Raw genomic sequence first — 24,053 nt, 5'->3', positions numbered from 1 at the left:
GACATACGAACTGTGGGTGTCTGGTCAGGCTCATCTCTCTTTGTGACCAAGAAAACTGCTTTTATGGCTGGCTCCACTTGCCCAAAGGCTTCCCAGAGTGCTGTATAATAAAGATGATTGAAACACAGACTATGTCAACAGACACTTCCTTTGAGAGAGGTAAACAGGAGGACAGCACCTCGCTCATCAAAACCAACCAGACATACCTATAGGGCATGCAGAGCCAGCCAAGATCCTTTGGGGTTTTCTTTTTCCTTTTTAAAAGAAAACATGTATTAATTTTTTTTCTCCCCCCAAATTTAATATTAAATGAAGAAAATGCTGGCAACACCCACAGTGATGTTATGTCAGCTGCTTATGTTAGGTCAAACTCAGTGCAACAGGAAGCAGGGGCTCCATGTGAATACGACCCCATCAACTCTGCTCTTCCATCCCAAACACAGGCTGCTAAATGATGCTCAACAAGAAAGAGCACGTCCAGACCCGCAGCTTTCTGCCCAGCCTGCCCAAGAGAAAAGCACCCTTGTAGAAGGGAAAAGGTAAAAACATGCCAGGCTGCACCTCTTTTGATAGCTCCCATATGATCATGTCCTCCCATTCCAGGAAGAAAATTAACTGGGCATTCTTCCTTGGTCTAGGTGAGCAGTGGAAACAGCACAGTGTAGGATAGCAAATAAATATTTGGAAGGAAGATATTTTCAGCCATCCAGCTCATAAAAGTAAGCAGAAGACTAACCTGGCACAGTACTTGAGTCGCCATCAGGACAGCCAAAGTAAATAAACACACTGACCGAGAAGGTAAAAAACGGGACCCATTCAGAAAACTAGTCATTTTCCAAGTTTCTATTTCTCTAGTTGTTAGATATGCAAAACCTTTCTCTAATGCCTTTATCAAAATTCCTATTTCTTCATCTTACCATCCTTGTTATCCAAGTTCCCAGTTTTTCCCACTGTGTCAGACCGATGGAAGCAACATGCTGGCACAAAGGCAACAGCAAGGCTGCTTTGAGCTTTGTCAAGCACCTTTCCCCACTCTCTGCCTAGGAGAAAGCGGGATATGGCTAGATCCTCTTAAAATAAACAACAGATCTTTGCTCCTCCGCTATACAGCATTAGTCATGTTTTCTTTTGAACTGTTTAGCAATTTCCCTGCTACAAGGTGCCATAGGTGATGCTTTAACAAAACGTATGGGAGAGAGGGGCTGGGCTGCGATAGGCAACTACGCAAGAGCCCTTGTTTGCGCTGAGCAGTTCCCTGCACCTCTCCTCCCACCGCCAGGAAGTCTTAACATGACTGAAATTTACAGCAGTTAGAACAATCCGCTGCTAACTGCAAATTTTAATTAGAGCATTTGCCTCTGGTGTAATGCAGTAATAAGGAGAAAATGGGGGTGTCTGCTTTCTTCTAAGGATCTCTTTACGCAGGCAGGTACAGACAGACTCGAGCTTGCTCCGCCTGCGCTCCGAGCTGGCTCCCTGTTGAAAGCTGTACATCACTGTGTATTGCAGGCATTGTGTAACACATGCTGTGTACAAGCAAATAGGCCCTGCACTCAACACACCTAAGCTGGATGACTGCAAACAGAAAAGAGAATTGTGCCCCCATAGCAAAGGAAAAAAGAAAAAAGTAGCAAAAAAAAAAAGATACTTTTTCTTTACATCCAACACTTGTTCACACTTGTCCTAAGAAAAACAAGTTTGCCAGTCTTGCCCTTCTCTTCTCATAGGGATATGATTTTAGAGTTTTTATGGCTTGCTGTTCATCGTATTTAGGTCGTTTGCGAGTATTAAGCTATCATCTGTACAGAGATGATAGCAAGTATAACAGAAGAGTAATATTCGGAAAGGATAAACCACAGTGGGTAGTGGATTATAATACAGAACCAGTGAAGCCTGGCTGACCCTTATCAGAGTGAGCCAGCTCTTGCTAACACCTCTAAATTAGGGTTTACCACTTTTGTTTCACTCTAGCTATTTTAAAAAACAATCACAGCAAAATAACAGAACATGAACAAAGACATAAAAAAAGTGTGTAAACCCAATAAAAAGTCCTTATTCTTTTTATTAGGAGGTTTACCAAGTGCCTAACCCATCAACAATCAAGCCACTCAGGCAACATAATAAAATTAAAGTCAGTTTTTGAAGACACTGGAAATTTTGGTACGGAGCATCCTGTATTTCTGTTGTCTACCAATGATTTTTTTTTTAAAAAAAAAACCCTGCTCAGATGATGTTATTGAAGAGGAAAACAAGAATAGGCTAGGAACAGCAGGGTTCTTAGAAGCAACTCCTCTCTAGCACCCCAGAACCACATGAAGGCACTCATCTTTAGGCAGGATAACAGACTATTCTCCTTGCTGTTGTTTCACCAGCTGAGCAGGAGCCAGGTGATTTCCAGCTCTAGCCTGTGGGCAAGTAGCCTTCCCTGCCCTCCCACAGCTCTCCTACCCTGCCAGGAGAGCTGCTCTTCCCAGCAGGGGAGCTACCTAGCAGGAGCTACTGACTCCAACCTCCAGCAGGACCCAGCAAGTCCTTCCTCCTCATCACCATCCCCCACCACCACCTCCCATCTTTGCAGCAGCAGGTTCGTGGAAGTGCTTTGGAGAGCATCCCAGAGGAGCCCCAGCTGACAGATGCCCTGCACCTTCAATGTGGCTGTTTGGGTGAGCTGCACAACTTTGCTTTCATGTCTGATTTCTGGAGCCCGCCTGTCCTGCAGAACACTAAAAAGCCGCCTTTGATCTCTCGTCGCTTTCCTGCTTTGGGGCTCAAATTTAGCAAACAGCAGCCCATAACACATAGCATCAACTCACCGTTCTGTGCCATCGCTACTGGTACCGAGGAAAAGCACTTGAGAGAAATAGATAAATATTAGGGAGGAAAAACACGGTTTAGTCCAGTAAATTTATCAGTTAATATTAATTCATTCAGGGAACTTGCCGGGGGGGGGGCGGGGGGGGGGGCGGCGGGAAGTCTCCTTCATTTATGGCAAAGGCAAGAGAATATAAACCCTAAGTATCTTTCCCTCTTTTTCCCTTGCTAGCAAGGCTGGGAGAGAGCAGGTCAAGCAACAACATCACAACTTTGCATGCTGTCAGGCTGCCATTCAAAAAATAAAACAGAATATGAATGTAACCTGATTTCAAGTGGATCTGGGAGAGCCTTAATGCCGAAATTTGTATGCCAGCTTTGTAATTATTAAGATCTCAGACCAGCCCTTCCTTCTGAGTACTGGCCTAGATTAGCAAGTCACCTGAAAGTTTACAGTAGGAAAACCATATGGGTATATTCCTGTAGCTACATGTGTACAGTAATTATGGCATAGGCAAGCAATAACACATGCCCAAGGCATCGTACTTGGTGAGGCACAAGGCTTATGTGCATATCTATGATTATGACTTCAGACTTCCAAGTACCTTATTGCTCAGACAAAACTGGTAGCCTACTTCCTTGTAAAACATACACAAGGATCTATTAGTATAAAACACATATAAGTGCTGATATAACATGACATTCAAAGTGTGGGTATCAGCACTGTGAAAGGGGGAAGGAGGATCCCACTTAAAATATTTTCATACATCGTTTTAAAGGGAGCGCACTTTAAAGTAGCAGACAAAAGTAAGCATCACTTAAATTCTAAAACTGCCAGTCTTATGCTGATGCCTAAAGTCTGGTTACTTGGCAAGCAGCACTTCAAGCTCATGTTCCCCTCTGAGAAACTGGGTTCTTTCTAATACATCATCCGCTTGACTGCTTTCAGACCTCTAATCAATCAAGAAATCCCATCACAATCACGTGATCGGTGGCTGCAGGCTGATATTCATGCATGGCAATTTATGACAAAAATCAATAATGAGTGTTTCCCTTTTACATGGCTTTTCAAAAATAGGACCAGAGTTTACAAAAGTATATTTTTCCTAAAGAATGGTTTCTAAATGAATAGCACCAACTTCAAAGCAAATGTTTCTGTGAGGGCTGTTACAACATTCGAGTTCCTACATGATCTTCAAGGCTACAGTGTGACCTAGGAGGCAGCCATAATGAGACACAGACAGTGAATAAAGCGCTGATTTAATTATGTTGTTTGATATATGATGAGCTCATCCACTGGTGTTTATACTAATGTAGTGCTTGAAATGCTTTATCGACATGTGGGAAGGCACAGTCTCCAGCCTGAAGAGCTTACAGTCTCAAAGACAGAAACCAGATGAAGGGTTTTCTCTTCCTGCAGCTTATTGTAGGTTTGGAAGCTCTGCTTGTTTCCATCAGGTCTTAAATAGGCACTGAACGCTGGAGAGCAGGTTGCTGAGGGAGCACTCTAGGCTGGCTGGGCAAAAGCTCTACTGCATGGTTACCTGCGATCACTGAAGAGGATTTCCAGTACGGCAAGTCTATGTTCCTATGTACAATCAACAACAGAGAGATGCAAACATTGGTGGGCTGGAGCTGTTTACATCTCCACCAAATTCCTTCAGTTTTGGAGATACCTTGTGCCCCAGCACGAGCTTTGACCCGCTGCTGTCTGCTGCTACAGAAAGGAGAGTCAGGAGCCGGAGCCGGCACAGCCTGCCAGTTCCTCCACTAAAGTCATCCATCAAGGTGACTGTGTTGTAACCATCTCCCCCCAGAAAATTAAATCAAGGCTGAGAGTTTGGTTATATAGATATATATATATATATATATTCTTTTGTGCTTCCCGTTAGGACTGATTGAAAAATCAGTGACTTTTTCTGGTGTTAATGCCATGAAACCCTCCACGAGGAAGTGAGGTGTTCTGTATTCAGTGCACCATCTGCCAACCACGCAGCAAATAAGGCCATACAAAAAACGGTGAGAAACAAAACATCAACAACCTACCCACTCATTAAGCATTAGCCATGCAGTGCACTGAACAATATGCAGGCCTTGTAGGAAAAAAAAAAAAAAATAGTACACAATCCTGTAATTAAAGGCAATCAAAATGAATATTTACCAAAGGGATGAACAAGTAGCTTTAATTGTAGAATTTTATAGCCTACAATTGCTTGGGTTTGCAACCTTGAAGTTCAGCCCTGTTCGGTAACCTGAAGTCCTAACTTCAGGCATTAGTTACCTCATTTTACAGGAGACCCAGAAAACACACGCAGCTGACACACTTTTACCCTTATAGGTATGCACACGTTCAAGGCCATTGCTCCATTGCTTTCACTGACGCCTATCACAGCAATCGGACATAAAAAAAGCAAAAAGACAGGTGAAAGAAGAGATACCCTAGCTCTATTGTGGTTTAAGGTAACTCTGGGACAGAGCCAGGGCTGCAGTACATCCTCTCTCTTATAGTGAGTTTTCTCAGTAACACTAGATTTTAAAGCCTCTATTAATAAAAAATAAAAAAATAAAAAAATCCCAGGAGTCTTGCTAGCAAGGATAAAAGATCAAAAGAGTATAAATCAAATGCATTATTAGTGGAGAAAATGTATATATACACACATATGTACTCAGAAATCTTGATACTGGTACATGGAAGTTAACCAATGACCAAGCTTTTGCCTGGCAAAGCTGAAAAATCGCTGAAAGAAATTAACAGTAACGTGTTTTCATTTTCTTTTCAAACTCTGGTACAAATTCAGCTTTGTATGATCTCATGCCGGGATAGGAGCCAAAAGTTTCACTTGAAATCTTAGCAGTTATCAGATCTGGAAAACTTTTCAATCACTTAAGTTTGAGAAGCATTAAAAACAAAAAAAAAAGGGGGTGGGGGTGGACCAGAGATAAAAGGCCATGGGCTTGAAACATTTATCACTTCATCATACTCTTCCATTTGATGCTAGGTCAGCATCTTTACAGATACAATGGAATGCTTGCTCTACCTACTTTTTGAGAGGTTTTGAAAAGAAATAAAATTAATGAACGTACAGGCTTAGAAACAGGCGCAGAGCAACAAGGCCAGGCAACCCATATGGAAGACAAGCTCCTTAGCTAGCACATCCAGGAATGGAAATGTTCCTAGGCATAAAGGGAGGTTTCCAACACTTGCTTCCAGCAGTGGGAAGCTGCAAACACACAGCCAACGTTGCTCTGGTGTCGGCCTCACAAGCACCAGCCCTGCCATACGGGGGGACGGCAGCTGAGCAGCACGGACAGGATAAGTGCCATGCTCCCTGAAAGGTCAGGATGGCCACAGCTGGACAAGCTCTACCCTCGCTGTGCCACAGTGCTTGGGAATCCCAAGCCTGCCCATACTGCAGCTCGCTCATCAGCATCTCCTTCTCACTGCTACCAGGTGCCTGGGACAGCGGGACACGTTCACCAAGCCCTCAGACTGACCCAGATCAGGGTTGAAAAAGGAAGATGATGGGATGTCCAGGAAAACATAATGCCCTGCTGGAAGGAAATGTTACCAACATATTTAAGCAATTGCTAGAACAGGAAACAGCTCCACGTGACACCACATAGGGACTGCATGAGGACAGATGCATGTAACAAGTACTTTTCTTGCATAAGTTTGGCACCTCTAGACTCCTGATAAAAGAAATATAGCACAAACACTTTGCAAGCACAGTTGTAGCCAAAGGAAAAGACGGCACAAGGTAAAACCAAATACAACCAGCAGCACGGAGTGCTCTGTACCTTGCCAAGCTGATCATTGTTTTGAAAGACTATGCCAATTTATGAGCTATTAGGGCAGCTTCAGACCTGCTCTGGTTTCAGGCAGGAGCCGTATCTCACCGAGTGACAGCCCACCTACAGGACAAATGCTACTCATGCAGTCCTGAATCTTTAATACATTTACAACCATTTAAATCTTACCCTCAGCAGTGAATATGCAGGCCAGCGTATAACTAGACTTCCTTATGACAGACTTCAAAGTTTTTAAACATTATTTTTTCTAAGCAAGCCAGTATATGAAAGATAGGAAAAAACAGACCACGTTTTTAGACAGCACCACAATACCCCTGGCTACGGGTTTGCAGGCTCATGGTTACTCAGTTGTGTGACCATAGGCAGTCCCCTCTTTGAAAAACAGAAAATACAGAAAGTACTATCAAAATGTTTGTATTGTTTTCCCACACTAACATTAAAACATTCTTTGAGCATGCAAGCAAATCTAGTGAGCTTATTCATTTCCTTGCTGAAGAAAGCTGATTTTTCCCTCCCTCAGATAAGAGCTGCCATTCACAGTATCCTGGTGAACAAAAATGAGAAACCTGGAAACTGAATCTTACCACCGTGTCTTTCCTGATGCAGACTCCTGCTTTCCCATCAACTTCCAAAAATCCCCCTCAAAACACTTGTTTTCTCATTATTGTCTGCACAGTTTTCATCCCTTTGTTCTTTCCTCTTATTCAGAAAGGTCTAATCTTTTGGTTCCCCAACTTTGTCTTTACCTTTTTTCTCTGACCAGCTGCAGGGGAGACTCTCTCATACTTCCTCTCAAGTACAGCCCACCAAGAAACAACTCTGGAGGAGAAAAAAAAAAAAAAGTTTGTTATACACAATTCAACAGAAATATTCCCACCCACTTCACTATTGCATCCTTTCATCCCACTCTTCGTTCTGGAGAAGCCACAAAAGTTACTACTCCCATTTGTTTCCCTCCTTCGGTCACTGCACTCCAGATGCTCTGACACAGCCCTGACACCCGCTGTGCCCTGCTGCTGCCCCTTGTCCCCCTCCAAGCCTCCACAGCTCACTGCAGCCCGCTCCACCTCGCTGCATAGCTCCCCTTCCTCGCAGCACACACCTGCACCAGCTGCCGGTTTCTGCTTCAGGCAAAGCTTCAGACTTCCTCCCTGACACCTCCAACACAACCATGTCCTCCTCTTTCCTTCCTACATCCCCCCAGGCATCTCCTTTGGGCTGCAGGGTTCTAAGCAGTGTGGCAACATCTCGGTTCTGGCCCTCTGAAGATGGCAGAGTCCCATCCAGAATTTTTTTTTTTTTTTTTTTTTTTTTTTTTTTTGGTATGGCTTTCCCCCAGTATGCTTAAAAGGAAGACTCAAGAGGTCATTCCAAGCTGCCCTGGATGGTGCAGCTCTGCACCCTGTTTAAATAGACAACATGAATCTAAGCTACAAGTTTCAGCCCTACACATGGCTTAAATGGACAAAATTAATCTGTTACAAGGAGGTTTAAATCAATACCAAAAAATATTGCTGCTACTCTGCCAGCGTTACAGCTCACTTTTACTAGTGCTTAACTATTTCTTGTGTCACAGCATGGCGCAAGAGCTATCTGGTCAGCAATACCTGCAATCAAAAGCTTGTCCTATTATGCACTGCTCAGCATTGGTAACCACACAGGACCATATAAACGCTCCTGATGGGTCTGTATAGATGCCAAAGTGAGACCACCCTGCCAGAAGCCAGGGCTCCAACACCTTGTGTTTTTCCAACAAGAACTGCACCTACTTATTTTTGGTAGATGGTACTAAGCACCATGGACCTTACTCACTGGTCAGTGCCTGAAGGCAGTATATGCTAGGTACTCCCAACGTTCGAAGAACCAAGAATGTTGAGATTTAATTTCCACATAAAACTCATGTGCCCTTGTCTAATGATGGACCTGTGTATCCACAGTAGGGTCTAAGAAAGACAACCTGAAGCCTCCTCCCATCTCTCCCCAATGGGGTTGGCCCCTCGTTTCTCTCTTCCCCTTGGAGGGCAGGGAAGCAGGAAGGGGGGGAGGCAGGGAGAGACCCACACTGGGTTTGCAGCTGCTGGAACGAACTCGCACATCCCCTCCGCTCTCACAGGCGCAGACGGACCCACGTGGTGCTGGTGCTGACCTGCCCCTTTCACTAACAAATACCTGGCAGGGGACTAATACAGCTCCACCTCGAGCTCTTTTTCAGTGGCAGCCGTACTCAGAACTGCTTCAAGGAAGGCTAAATTAATTGTGTCATTTCGGACTTCTTTGACATTGGGCAAAAAAGCTTCTAAATATAAAACGTTCTACATGGGAAAGAGTTGCAGGGGGAGAATGGGATTTACAGAAAACTCACTCCACTTTACGGAAACCCTCTTATGGTTGAACAGGAACAAAAAACTCTGAAGGCTGATGTTTTTAATTAAGAGATGTATCTGTAGTATCTGCAATTCCTCCCATTCTTGCATACGGCCTTCTGAATCATATCTTCCTGTTTTGACTAAAGACCTTCTGAAGCAAGGACCGAGTTAATTACAAGTGATCCGATAATTCACTCACCTCTCTTTCCTGGAGCAGAAAGGAGGGGAGTTCAGTATCCTCCATGTAAATCCTTCAATCCCTTTCACACTCCTACTTCAGGAGTGTCAAACTACGTGCTGCCCTGCGACTCAAGCCTGAAATAAAGAAAATAATAGGACAGGAGCGCTTAGTAACTTTATGTAATGCACTGATAAAAAATAAAACTATAATAATAGGTCTTTTAAAACAATTCATTCATACTATATTATGTCTTGCAGACACTCATAGATACTGCTTTAATTCAGGGTCAAATGACCGTTAAGATGACAGAAAACAATGGTGTTATACAGCAACCTGGTCCTACATTCCGGAATTTCTCCTGTTCGGTTACAATAAATCCCAGTTAGGCACCATGAGCTCTTCAGTGACTGGAAGAAATCCAAAATTTCTGTCAGGATGCCTCCTGACTAAAAAACTTTCTACAACGGAAACACAACCTGGTGTGCGCTTCTAGAAACACAGCCATGAGAAACAACATTTATTCAACTTAGATGCTGCAAAAAGGAAGGCAAATTGTGTCAACAGAAGGCAAAGCCACCCTTGGCAGTATATTTCGTTGTTCCTTTGTCAATTGCAGTTTTAACAGCCAAAAGGCAAAACCCAGACTTAAACCTTGTTAAGCACAAAAAAAAAAAAAAGAAAAAAAAAAGAAAAAAAAAAGAAAAAAAAAAGAAAAGAAAAGAAAAGAGATCCAACACAGTAGCTAAGATTAAGTACAGAAAGCTTCATATACACACATCAGGCATGCAAGTCTATTCTCATGAAAATATGTTCTCATGCCATTTCTTATTCCTATGTTTATAATTTTTATGTAGTGTTACTATAAATACCAGTTCTCGATCATACTGTGTGCATTTGTGTGCGCATGTATACGCATGCATGCACATGTGTGTAGCAGGCCCTTCTGTAACCTTGCAAGAAAATCAACATAAGCAGGCATTCCAGCCTGAAACCACGGAGTTTTAAAGTACACGTCTGTAACACTGAACGGCCAGCACGAACTAAAGACACCGAGGCCTGGCAGATCTGTGGCATCCAGAGATTCTACCCTGTGATTCTTCCAACACTCAGAAAGTCAAATAAAAGCTCGCTCCTGCAAAACATTCTAAAAATCCCAAGGGGGATAAAAGGAAAGACATTTTGTCTGCAATCAGCTTTTGTTATATCTAAGAATAAGTGCACCTCTGCTTTTTTTGATAGTATGAATAAAACACATTGAAGTTGATCAAAGTCAAGGAAAGTTCAAGTCTTAGCCACCTAGATAGTACAATCCTTGTCCAAATTAAAAGCTTAAGAGTTAAAATAATGGAAGTTACAAGCTTTCATATAAGAAAAGAAAAAGGGGGTGGGTGGGTAGTGTGTGTGATTAACACCCAGGTTTGGATTAAGGCTTCGCAGTAAAGCAGCCAGTAATTGCCAGCTCATATGGAAAGCTTCTACAGCCCATGCTAAAGCACTCTCTCAAGAGCACAGGCACAGCATTGTGACCACTGTGGTATATCAGGAAGATCCCACACTACAGATCCACACGCAGCGCCGTAAGGGTTACAGCTGAGGTCACTGGTTTGACAATCCAGCAGTTTTCAGTTTATGCAAACGGCCGGTTCAGGAACTTGCAGTCGGTTTTTGTAGAATCATGACATATGTAGGGTATAATGTTCTCCACACATGCTGGAAATTGTCCAGAGTAACTGCATGGGGCTTGGAGAGCTTTGTCTGTACAGACTTCTGGCTGTTCAGTTTACACCCAGAGCAGATACAGCATCTACAAACACAAATCTCTTCTACAAACACAAACCTCTTCCTATTACAAACTTATCTGATTGCATGTGACTAAACATAAAACACTGCATTCAATTACTCTGCTGAGGAATGTACGGCACATTAAACTAGTAATGGAGAGAAGATCACCCAGCTTCATAATTGGCAAGTCTTACCTTCAAAACATACAGCCTCATGTTTTCTAACTTAAGCAACTAACACTGCAAAAAAGGAAAGATACCCATGGAAGCCTCTGGGGGGTGGAAATCACATGAGTTTCGACACCCCTCTGGCAGCCACAGAAGAGATGAAACCTAAATTTGATTGATTAATCAAGCCTAGCATCATAAACAAGTCGCTCCAATCCCAGACTTTAACGACTAGATCACTTTTAGCGGACCACGAGGAAGTCCTCTATTTTCCCCAGCCCAGGACAGGCTGTTGTTAGAAGACGAAGACATGAAGCAAGTACGGTCTGTAAATGTTTGTAACGACCCTCTGCCCCCATGCACTTCATGCTGGGTGCAAAGAACATTTCAAAGCCCAGCTGTCACCAATATCTATAATAGCTTCTTCAAACAGAAATACACACACACCCCTTAAAACCTGCCAGCAGCTGGTGTGAACAAGGAAAGCCAGAAGTCTCGGGCAGCTCTGGAAGAATCACTTGAAATGTACACTTTGTTGCTCAAGAGTTAAAAATAAAAATGGATGGGCACCAAAATGAGGAGACCTTGATGTTCGATCTCAAGCTCAGACTCACTGAAACCAAAGGGTACCTGGATTTCTTGAATTGGCCCTAAATTCTAAAAGCAAACTACAGGCCACAGGATTTGCCTTATTTTTGTGCAAGTAAACTTGCACATAGAAATCACTCTTACTACATTTCCTGATATACTTTTATAAGACAGGGAGAATATAAGAGTTCATGAAAATACATGAGATAATTGCAATATATCTTCCATTTATCTAAGAAATTTGGGTCTGAAACTCTGCCTGGTTTCAGGTATCTAATTCTGAATGATCTGATTTAAGCTTTACCATAATCTCTGCAAATAGAAAAAGAAAATTCCGTTATTTTTAACACACCCAAAACCATACCATCTTTCCTTAAGATTCAAGATGGCCAGATAGAATATCTTTTTTTTATGCAACCATGCTTATATTTCACAAAGGACTTAACTGAATAATTAAACCAAGATACATTGCTGAGATACTGAAGAGTAAATCCCCTTCTCTGCATAAGCTCTACTATTCAGGCAACCAACAGCATCTTTTAATACTTTTATCTATAAGGAAAAAAAAAATTAGAATAGTCACAGAAGCTCAACCCTTCTTTTCAAAAGGCTACCAAAGTAATCTGAAACACATTTGTCAAACATACATAGCAAAGGGAAACGTAGGACTTCCCTAGCATTTGGGAGAACATGAGGGAAGAGCTGAGGAGAAAAACCGATCAAATAAAACACAACCGAATAAATCAGACCACTGAAATGCGTGATGCACCTTCCTCCAGAGAACCTTCTACAAAATGGTCATCCAAGAGCGTGTGTACAAAACAGACCTGGCTGCCGATCACACCACCGGCCAGGCAGGATGGTGAAGTTCCCCTTTTTCCCTGCTTTTAATGCAAGCAAAGCAAAGAACGTCAGGATCCTGCCCGCCCTGGGCCCACAGCTGCAAGGCAGCATGTGTCTAGGCTCGTATTGGATGGCTTCACACAAGCGAGCCAGGAGCACCTGCACAGGGGGAACCCCCATCCTCACCCTGCCATGGCACCATGTTGACACGGTGCTGCCTTTGCACCCTGGGCAGGCAGAGCCGCAAGGTGGTCGCACACAAAGGGTTGGCTGGGCTCACACTAAAGGATCTGCACATGCCAGAAAGCATGAAATCGGTTCAAATGCCCAAAAGAAGCAGCTTCAGATGCAGAAAGTCAATAAACACTAATTGCTTTATAAGACAGCACTTTTGTAGAAACACCCATGTGCATGCATGCACACACACACACACAAAGGGGGGGTGGGGGGATGTTGCAGAGCACCATCTATACTCTAAAACCACTGTGAAATAAGGTAAGTTGAAGATCGACTGGTTGTGAGGTTTTCCTAGAAATGCAAATATACTTCCAGAAATCGGTCTGGATGTTCTTCCCTCCTCCAAACACTGCTACGCCTGTCCCCACAACCAGAAGGTTTCCCCAAAGACTACTTTCACAACCATCACTACCACCAACGATCTTTTGACTGTTATTTTAGCAAGCAAAATCATATCACTTTGTCAACACAATGCTGCTACAACCGAGAGTTTGGCTGGATTGCTTCCAAGGATATTCCAAGTGGCAAAGTGAGCCTCAGGACCTCAGAAAAGTAATTTGTGTTTGCTTATACCTGTTTCAATCCTACCCAGCGCAGCCACAGCTTGTTCTGGCGATGCAGGGAGGCAGGTTTCGGGCCCTGCTTTCTTAACAAAGGCCATAGGTAATGTGACCCATGGTCACCTCAGGAGAGGAGATGGTCTGAATCCAACCTCTTGCCTCATCATGGAGAAGCACAATAGGGGAGGAGGCAAACCATACAAATCTGGGTCACATCAATCCAAAGCCTGTATACACTGTGACAGTCACCCCCACTGCCCTATTTCATGCAGTGACCCCTGTCATCTCCTGCTGGAGTGGAAGAGGAGGAGGAAGAGCAGCAGGAATCCTTTCATCCCCTATCACAGAGAAAAAGCAGCATCAAGATTACCTTGCTGTGCCATCTCCCATAGGAGCAGAGAGAAGATGCCAGATATGTATGCCCTTAGCTCAGAGCTCAATATAAAATTAGGGTTCAGGATGAATGAGAAAAAATAAGGGTCTACAAGGAGGGGGCCTGGAGAGGGTCCGCCCTGGCAAGGTACAGAGAAAGCAGGGCTGCAAGAAACTCCTCACCTGGGCCATGGCTGGGGTACCTGGTCTGGGGCTTAATGCAAAGTTTGTGTTCCAGACCGAGTTAGGGGTGAGAGGAAGGTAAAAACACAAGGGCCCACATAGAGCGGGGGGGGTTGCTCGGCAGGAGGGTCAGGGCTGCAGGACTTATCTCCCACTGAACTCACCTCCTGCATGCAGGCAGGGTGAAAGCTGTAATTCACCCCTCACAGCTGCCGCTGTAGGTTGCAGATACCTTCAGGCAGACATCCGAAACTTCATTACACCTGGCTAGCCTCAGGTTTTTAGCACAGCGTCCCAAAACATTACCTCCTCCTGCCTCCCACCCCATTTTCAAAGGATAAAAAAATAATTTTTATATATATATGTATGTATTCCAACAACACTTCATAACTTCCAGAGGCGCATTCCTGCACACAGGCCGTACCCTAACCTAGCCCAAAGCACAGGGGCCACAGATGCTAAAGGAGCTGAGGCAGGGACCCCGCTTTCAGACACCTCTATGAAACCCAGCCCTGGGATGAACCCACCCCAGTGCTCTCCTCCCGCCCCACTCAGGGGTCTCCAGCCCCCCAGCCAGCCCTGCTGCAGTCCCACTTAATTCAGCTCCACTGCTGCAGGAAGTTTTGCTTCTCCTGGGCTTCTCCACAGGAAGCTTAAGGCTGAAAGGAAGGTATGCATGCCCAGCAGGTGTACGAAATTCTTCCCAGTTCACTATTTTTAAGTTGGCTTGCTATGCAGATATAAGTACAGAACTTGGGTTATCCACTACTTAATTGCTGGTGACACAGCCCTGAATTGCCAGTCTGAGCTCAAGAGACAAAACCTTTGCATTAATTGGCTTTGCAACGGAATCAACTCAAAAGAGAAAAAGGTGATCTATTATCTTTTTGCTCATTTTCTTTTTGCTCAGAAAATCTTTTTCTTCTGTTAAAAACTACCACAATACACATTCCCTGAAAATTAACTGTAAAGCTAGTCAGTAACTGTAAAGCCATCTGAAATTTCATTTAAGTTACAAAAGGTCTGGAAAATATTTTAAGTATATCTTGACATGGAAGTTCACAAAGTACAGGTCACTAAACCCATCAGAATAGGTATCTGGGAGTAGAACTTGGAAGTTTGTTACTTTCCAATGAAAAACTAGCATCTATGTATCTGGGGAAGAGTTGCACAGCCTCCCCAAATTGCCACCTAAACTTCTGTGGTGGTTTTTGTTCTGGTTTTAAATATTTTATAAGGTATTCTAGGTATAATCTGAATAATGACTATCAATGAACAAGGTACAAGATAAAGGAAATATTTTATCTTTGCTGATGACAGCACAACACATCCAACAATGTCCACACTCTTTAATCCTTCCACTGATCACCAAGTGTAAAAACAGTCTAAAAAACAGATGCTACTTTGATTCTGCCTTTTTCTATCAAGTTGCAGCTGAACCATGACTCTGAGCACGGACTAGTAGAACACCTTGCTCAAAAGCACTCAGAGAAGGAGCCTTATTTACGATATACATAATTGAATCTCTTTTAGATTAACACTGAAAGAAAACCAAAGCAAAAAATTAATTATGAAAATAATCTAGTATACTCCTGCAGTATTCATTCTTTAAAAAAAATATTAATTACGTGCACCAAGAAATATAATGACCACAGGAAAAAAACTACAGTACATCAGCTTCCGGGTTTCCAGATATTATCAGTGGTTTCAAGTTGTCAGATTTTGAAAAGGAAATAGCTTTCTATGCTTCTACTACTTTCTTTTAGCTACATACGTTCCTTATAGTTGTAATTAATTCTGGCAACAAATAAGTCTACATATTTAATGCAAAACAAAACTGCAAACTGTTTTTTACACATAGCCCTCAAAGAAAGAATTAGCAATTACTCAGAAATAAGCTAAAATTATGAGCTTAATCGCACTCATTTGGGTAAGAAGAAATCTGCCTTATCTTCAACGATCATTCTTTTAAAATAAATATGAAGTATAAAAATCACTAAAACATCTTGAGCCCAGGAAGACACCATCAGCTTCAGAAGAGCTAATGAGGGTTGTGTATAAGCTTTTACCACAGCCAACCTATTATATGGGGTAATAGTCAACAACATGCAAGTAGGAATATATTCCACATTTGGATACTTTTAGGGAAGCTGCCCTGCATTTCTCAAAAATTCTTATCCAATGTTTACTTAGAGAATCATTTATATATAATATTGGCTATTAAATATTCAGTAAAACCTCAGGATACTAAGACTCTGGCCTTGTGCACTGTAGCCTCACAAGCTACATTTCTTCCCATTGAAAACTACAACAATTGAAACAAATTCTCTGCAATGCCTCTTATTTAATATATAAAATTCTACTTAACCTATGCCATCCTGTATGCCACCTTCTGCTATAAGCTACATAGCTAGAGTAGAAGTTACCAGAGATAAAAGGTCACAGCCTTTAACTGCCAAGAGCCTTGCAACTTGAGACTGGACCAGCCACTACATTATGACAAAAATGGAATCTAGTTGGACCTTCAACCGAGAAATAGTTAAAATAAAATACCAAATATTAATTACCAAGCATTTCTGTCTCAGAATCCAGCACTACACAGATGAAAGGGGCAGTTTACACTCCTCTGAGCCATAGCAAAAGAAATCAAGACCCGCGTTCAGATCATGCTTGAAAATTTTCTGTGGTATTATTATAACAATATATTTCTATTTAACTTCTTCCCCAACTCCAATTGGTGTTTTCTGGCAAGAATCTCATTCATCCAGGGAGAAATAAAAAAAAAAATCCTCATCAGCTGAACAAAAATCTTTTATGAAAAAATAAAAGATTCAAATAACTGGTGAGGAAACACAGACCCTGATGCGATGGTTCCCGTTGGCAAGGCAAGGAGGGACCCAACCTCCCTGGCCTGCAAAGTCAGCATCAGCTCTTGGGTCTGCAGTGCACAGCTCCCCAAACCAGGCTGGTCCCTCCTCCGGGGAGAGCACGACCAAGGGCGTTTAGAGACAGGCACCCCGAGTCTGCAAGACGCAAGGTGCTGCAGGCAGGAGTTGAGTCCAGGTGGCTTGTCTGGTGCAGACGTCTGTCCGTGGCACACCGAAACCACGGGAGCCCGCGGGCAGAGAGAGGGAGAAGCAGCATGTTTGCAGCTGGGCGTGGGACAGGTTAGAGGTCAGTATCAAATGTGACAGATTTCTGAGTGGGCGGTAAATGACTTGGCTCCAGCGCTGCTAACAGCCACACGTCAACACCAGGCTGCCTCTAAGCTGCGACACAGCCCCACTTCTGGGAGCCGAGTTGGTATTTCTACCTTACAGGGCATAAAAGCACCAATTCACTCCCAGACAGCTCAGCAAGCTCTGAAGCAAGAAGGTGCTGGGAAGCAAGGTCCTAAATTCTCTCCATAACCCTTTCCTTAGATGAACCTAGTGCTGTGGCTGGGTTTGCATCTGTGGTTTGCTCCAGCACTGCACGAGGGCCAGACCAGAGCATGCCAGCCTTGCTGAAAGGCCAAGGGAGCAGATGAGCACCAGCTGTGGTGTGTGCGGACCTACCACAGCTCCAGGGCACCAGGAGAGATGAAGATCTGCAGGAGGTGTCCTCCTCAGAGGTCCGTGCAGGCAGAGCTTGACATAATACAGCAAGAAAAGCTATCCCAGCCAAGGCAGGAACAGCTAGTTCTGAGGTTTTTCCTTATTGGTCCATTATTTAGGGGGCAAAGGGAGGAGAGAGATAAAAGGAAGGGGAAAGAAAAGGGGTTTTTAATAGGCCTGGTGTTAGCTCCTCCAGAGTTCACATTTTGAAAAATAAAAAAAAAATAGCATCATGGTACTTTGCCAAGATAGTCAATATTTCTGAAGGAGTTGTTCCTGAAATAGTTTTAATGAAACAGGCCTAAAAGCATGTGTATATTCAGAATTGATGCTGGCTCTTGCTATTAAACCCTTATCTCCCTTCCCCCCCTTCCTGACCCACCATTAAACACAATTAACTCTGGTTTTCCTTCCAATGCTTTATGCTTTCTTGGCAAAGACCAGGCTGCAAAACCTATGAGAAAGCAGAGAATGGAGGAAGGAAGGATGAAACACAGCAGGAGAGCTGTGCCCAAAGCTGGTGATTTGAACACAATTTAGCCCACAGTTAACTCACAGCAGGACTTTCACAATGTCCTTTATCACCTATGAAGCCATTTCCTCATTACTCATTATCATTACACATAAGACAAGGAAAGATGTTTCTGCACAAAATGGAAAACCATTAGCATAGAATCACAAATCAGGAAAAGTTCAATAAATTTTAGAAAAGAAACTAGTTCTTGATTCTGTTCACTAGAAAAAACATCACATCCCACTGAAGGTGACCTGTAGCAACAACCCTAGACATCTTGCGCAAAACTTCCACTGGACTTAACAGAACTCCTCTCGGAGGGAAACCAAGGAATCCCACCCCACCTGCACCCTCCAGTTCTCACTTGTGTGTCACACTCAGCACACTTCTATTCACCCTGTTACATTCAAATATGGGAAAGTCATGTACAAAGAATAAAAAAAAAAATCTGTGTGCGTCATATACATTTTAACTTTGCTCCTTCCTGGAATCCACGGTTAATGTATTTCATCTATACAGCGTAGCACAAACATTTAGCTTCCTGCCATTTTTTCAAGCCATGGACAGAACAATTCTTAGTCAGAGCCATAGGGATCTTCCCATAGCATTCATTTGTACTAACACATGATGGAAAAATTGGTTTCATCATCACAGACAAGGAATCTGCCTCAGCAGATAAAGACAACTCACTCCTGAAGTGAAGAGTCAGAAATATTTCAGGAGCAACCACAAGCCAACGTGACATTTCTTCTATTTGATCTTGGACTTTGCTTGCACACAGCAAAAGGAAAAACAAGCTGATAATGTTTGTGGTGTCTTACTATTTGTCACGATTTTAGTTGGGGTAGAGTTAATTTTTTTCTTAGTAGCTGGTACAACGCTGTGTTTGGGATTTATATGAGAATAATGCTATAATGCACTGATATTTTAACTGTTGCCAAGTAGTTCTTACTCTAAATTGAGGACTTTGCAGTTCCTACGCTCTGCCAGTGAGCAGGTGTACAAGAAGCTGGGAGGGAGCAGAGCCAGGACAGCTGGCCGAAGCTAGCCAAAGGGATATTCCAGACCATAGAACATGATGCTCAGTAGATAAACTGGGGGCAGGAACTGGCCAGGGCCTCCCAATTTCAGCTCAGGGACTGGCTGGGCATCAGTCAGCGGGTGGTGAGCAACTGTATTGTATGCATCACTCAGTTTGATCTTTTTTCCCCCTTCTTTGCGTTTCATTCCTCTCTTTCACTCTGTGTTTCGTTACAATTGTTATATTTTACTTCAATTACTGGATTGGACTTCTCTCAACCCAAAAGTTTTACCTTTTTCCCGATTCCTCTCCCCATCCCACTGAGTCAGGGGGAGCGAGCGAGCAGCTGCGTAGTACTTCTCTACTGGCTGGGGTTAAACCACAACAATATTGAAACAGAATTTGTGTGCACCTGCGAGACAGCAACAGGCAGATAGCAAACCATTACCTGTCTTTGCCAACTCAAAGTGTTTTCTTTCTCAATGAGCAGAAATCTGGAAAGAACTCTATGGAGGATGGTAGAATCCAAGTTAGAGAATTTACAAGACATCAGGCTTTTTGCATTTCTACAAAATAACATTTTGAGCTTTGGAGTCAAAACAAAACTTCTGAATATTGATGTCAAAACCAAGAGAATTTACCTACATGTAACAACCTCGCTACAAAACCTGGCCATTAAGCTTCATCCCTACTTCTAATCCCCTGTACTATTCACTTCTTTCAGCTGACTGTTTCTTCTCATTTGACCTGTTTAACCTCACTGCTTAAGCTTTCTGCTCCCAGACCACTTCTGCTGCTCTCTCAGCTCACAAACAGGCTTCCATTAGAGCTAATCTCAGCCTAGAGGAATGTTAATTGTTGTAGAAATTACACTGTAAAAATGGGTGTCATAAAGAAAGAGCTGAGCAACAGAAACTCAACCACTAGTCCAACACATTCAGTTCTGTTTCCATCACTGAAAAAAAAAATTATACAAATGACAAATCGAAAAAGAAGTTTTGTTTTCAGGTATGAAAAAAGGAAAAATGTAACACAGCTGAATCGTGAAGTTGGACATGGCAAAAAAGCTTCCATGGAGATGAAATGGCATAATGCAAGTACACGAGAAAACCACAAACAGAAATCCTGGCACAGATTAAACTCTAAACGGCATAGATATGATTGTTTCAAATATATACACACAGCCCATCCTAACACAAGAGGTTTGTTTTTCCTTATTGTGCTATTAGGCATTCGCCCCAGCTCCTCCTTACATGTACACGCTATGGAAAGACCCATTAGTCAAAAAAGCCAAACCAAAACAAAAAAACACCCAAGACTTATGTTCAGACATGACTAACTAAATGTGTTTTTATGTAATAAAAAAAACCCAAAAATTAAGTACATTTTTATGGTATAGTTCTGGTAATTTCATTCAATGGACCTTGATGAACTTCAGTTTAACCCACGTCTAAGTGGCCAAGAACGCTCTTCTAGTCTCACAGTCATTACACAAGTAGTAAGGCTGCGCTGCCGGGAACAAGCCTCTGAGATGCTGGAGACAAGGCAGAGGTGCCAAGAGGACTGGTGGAGTCAGCAAACAAGTCAGAGAGGCTCACCAAGGTTTCCACAGGAAAAAACAATAAGTAGTACTAAAGTGGTTGTTGGTTTTGTGGTGGGTTGTTGTGTTGTTTTTTTTCTGGAAGACCCAGTAGTTAGAGGCAAAGCTTTTTTAAGCTCCATGGAAAAGACACACACATACGGCACCGGTAAATTACAGAAGCCACCACAGCAACCTGCCACGGCTGCAATGTTGTGGCCTCATCACTGGGCTGTGTCCTCAGCTCCTGCCTCCACCTCCTCCTACCGCAAAAGCCTTTCGCTAAAAGCCAGATGAATTGGTGGCCTCGCCACAGTCCAACTAGAACTAATTTGCTCTCCAGCTACAAGTAGTACACCAGATTCTGAGATTGCCTTCGAGGCTGAGAAAAGCTAAGCAGCTCCCACCCTAGGTGGTAGATCTCCTTCCCACTGCAATCCACCGGCTGGAATGGATCAGGAGGGCCAGAGCTGCAGCTCCGACCTGAGCACAAGGCTCTTAAGGAGACACTTGGGACATCACCATCAGTGAAAAGGGGGACACTGAAAGAACACTGCACTAGCGTGGCCTTTCCTGCAACCTTAGGATGGACCATGCCTCAGACAGACAGGAATGTCTTGTCAGCAGAGGCACCGACTTCCCAATTTCTTTCTCTGTCAAAAAAGGTTTTGTTTTCCTATTGTCCTTTAGCTACTTAACAAGAAGCCAGCATGTCTGCTATACTTCAGCTTTCCAAATTTCTCTTGGTTACATCAGCAAGTCCCTGTGCAGGACACACTGCCTGCCCTGCTCGAGAGCTGACATGTTGGTATTTTGGTGGGGTTTGACAGAGCTGAACTTTTTCCCTTTCATTTTCTTCCTTTGAAGGTTGAAAGAATTACACCTATCATCTTTTCACCATAAATATAGCAAAGCTCTACAGGTAATAAGTTGACTCCCAGCTATGGATTTTCCAGCAAACTTGATGCCGAATATATCCTGCCAGACCCCACACAGGGCTATCGGTGCTACCCCCGCACACCAGTTCCCTCTCCGTTAGCAATTGACCCCGATACTATTTTGCCTACAGAGGGTCAGCAACTACATAAACTCACGCCCTGACAAAAAAAAAAGCAATTTTTACCTTGCTACTGCTTCATCAAACGCCGAGCGAGAGAATGCACATGTATGTGTGTGCCTGCAAGGGAGGTTTAAATCTCCTCCTCCCACCCCCAAGTCTTTTATTAGTGCTGTAAAGCCAGGGTACCAGCCAGGCTGCTTCTTTCATCACAGCACTTGCAGACAATCAGTTGTACCCAATAACAAGCTGTCATAACTTCTTCTTTCAGAAGAATACTGGCTTGGCTTGTCACTACCCCCATTCCGACTATCCAGCCTAACCCTGAAGGGGAAAGTTAAAACAAATGGCATCTCTATTAGGGTTTGCCTTCAAATAGGACACAGAGTTGAAATGGCTGGGAACTGATGCACCGAGATGCCAAAACACTAAATGAGATGTTCCAAACCTCTTCCCAGGTAACTTCATAAGAGGCGATTTCAGACTTGAAGGCACTGTCTTGATTAAGCTACCTCCACCAAAAAAAAAAAAAAAAAAAATTACCTCAATCAAATGAAGTGACTTGGAAACCTCTTTTAAATACCACTGCTTGCAATCTCACCGAGTCCCAGGCACGGTTCCCAAAGACTTCAATAAAACCTTTGTCTGGGATAAGGAGTGCCAGATTTGGCCCATTTTAATACATTAAGTCTGTGGTAGGTGAAAAAACTGAAACAGAGCAGTTGTGAAATTACCCTTGTAGCCAAGCAGATAAGAGGAAACAGGACTCGTCCTTCCCTGCAGTGGGAGCATACAGGGGGTGGATGGGAAAGTTAAAGAGGAGGAGGGAGCAGGAGTTTTAGACTAAAAAGTATTTAATATCCTCCCAGCATGGGCTGGAAAGGATAGTGGTGTGCTTGTTAGAGAAGCTGGCTGAGTGGAAGGCTGCGAAAGCATTCAAGGACGCGGATATGTGTCCGTGTGTGAGTGAGTTAGGGGCCAGGCCTGTGCAAGTTCAACAAAGTTTAGTCAATTCTCCTGCCAACCCTTCCAGGCTTGAGGCAAATACAGATAACCTCGGCTTAACCCAACTCCAGGCAAACCTTCCCTTCTCACCCCCGCCCTCAATTAGCAAGCTTCAATCCAAAGTGCCTAAAAATAAACTATGAAATCACTTCAGTTACAGCTCTGGTAATGCACTTTTCCATAAACTGCTCCGTACGACTGAAATGCCTGCCCCAAGTCTCATTTGTTAAAGAACCCATTTGTTAAAAACCAAATAAATGGATGGGAGGGGTGATGTGGCTCAACCTCCAGCAGGTCTTTACTCTTGCATCACAGTTTTTCTACCCCCCTAGTAAGCGAGGTACTCCTGACTGCATTACTGTTACCTGCGGCTACCTTTAAGATAAGCAATGCTAAAATAGCTAGTTGGATTACTTTTCAAATAAGACAGGTTTCTTGCACAACAAAACTAAGGGCCAATACAGTCATCTCCAAATATCAGGATTTTTTTTCTCTCCCTGTCCCCCAGCTGTGAGCATCCATCCTCATGGCAGTCTCTGACATCAAGACCACCCAGATTCATCTTCGTCTCTCAACCATCTGCCTCTGCTGCACTTAGATAAAAATCTAGACAGAGCCTTTATTATTATTTTATCCATAACTTGTCTAAACCTTCACCTGCAAAAAACACTGACTCACTCCATCTTTAAGCACCTGAAGAATGTAAGGGAAGAAAAATTAACTCATGGGCATGAAAGCTAAACAGGCAACAGCATAAACTTGCAAGTCAAACAATGAAAAGCAGAGCAACAACAGAAGTTTTTAAAGCAGATGAAAATTCAAGTCCTAAAAATAGAAGCCCCAAGAAGCTTGGCTGATCCATTCCTTTTTATCACATAGCTAGCTTATCATCGGATGATAGCTAGCAATATTTACCTTTATTAATGCCTTATCAACAACAAATTAATAGCTTTGAATACCGAATAATCACCTCCTTAAAAATGTTAGTACCCTTCCTTGGCATGCAGCAAGAAGGGGAAAAAAAAAAGAAATAAAAAAAAACCAACAGAACCCAACAAACACAATTTTAGTCAAAATTCTCCTAAGAAAAGAAGATATTGGCAAATTGGGAACTCTTCCAGCTCAGGTCTTAGTAGGGAAGAAAGCTGATGTAAGCTACAACGTTGCAAAACATTTCAAGCCATGGTAAAAAGCCAGTGGATCACTCAAAGTCATTACTTAAAACTTATCAAATGAAGTTTAATGCTACAGCATGCTTGCTTTTCCCTCGGGACTGATGCATCAGCCCCCATTGCCAAAGCTACTTCAATAACAAATTGGGACATCTCTCCTTCGGGTGTAATTGCACGGTCTGGGTCACGAAAAACTCTGTGGAGTGTTG

The 24,053-nt window shown here is 43.1% G+C and overlaps 1 long non-coding RNA gene across 3 annotated transcripts in view; it reads right to left on the bottom strand.

Annotated features, from left to right (window-relative positions):
- LOC119145254 overlaps positions 1–24,053 on the bottom strand; it is a 270,979-nt gene that overhangs the window by 124,463 nt on the left and 122,463 nt on the right. For 2 of the 3 annotated variants that reach the window (XR_005103367.1, XR_005103369.1), the window contains 2 exons: positions 9,187–9,302; positions 7,368–7,440 (listed from right to left, as the gene is read on the bottom strand). This is a non-coding gene — a long non-coding RNA (uncharacterized LOC119145254). Of the gene's footprint in view, positions 1–7,205; positions 7,441–9,186; positions 9,303–24,053 lie in introns of all 3 variants that reach the window. The other variant, XR_005103368.1, reaches the window with a different exon arrangement.

Source organism: Falco rusticolus, chromosome 3, assembly GCF_015220075.1.
Source record: "Falco rusticolus isolate bFalRus1 chromosome 3, bFalRus1.pri, whole genome shotgun sequence".
Taxonomy (NCBI): domain Eukaryota; kingdom Metazoa; phylum Chordata; class Aves; order Falconiformes; family Falconidae; genus Falco; species Falco rusticolus.
This window is presented reverse-complemented; position numbering and strand designations above follow the sequence as displayed.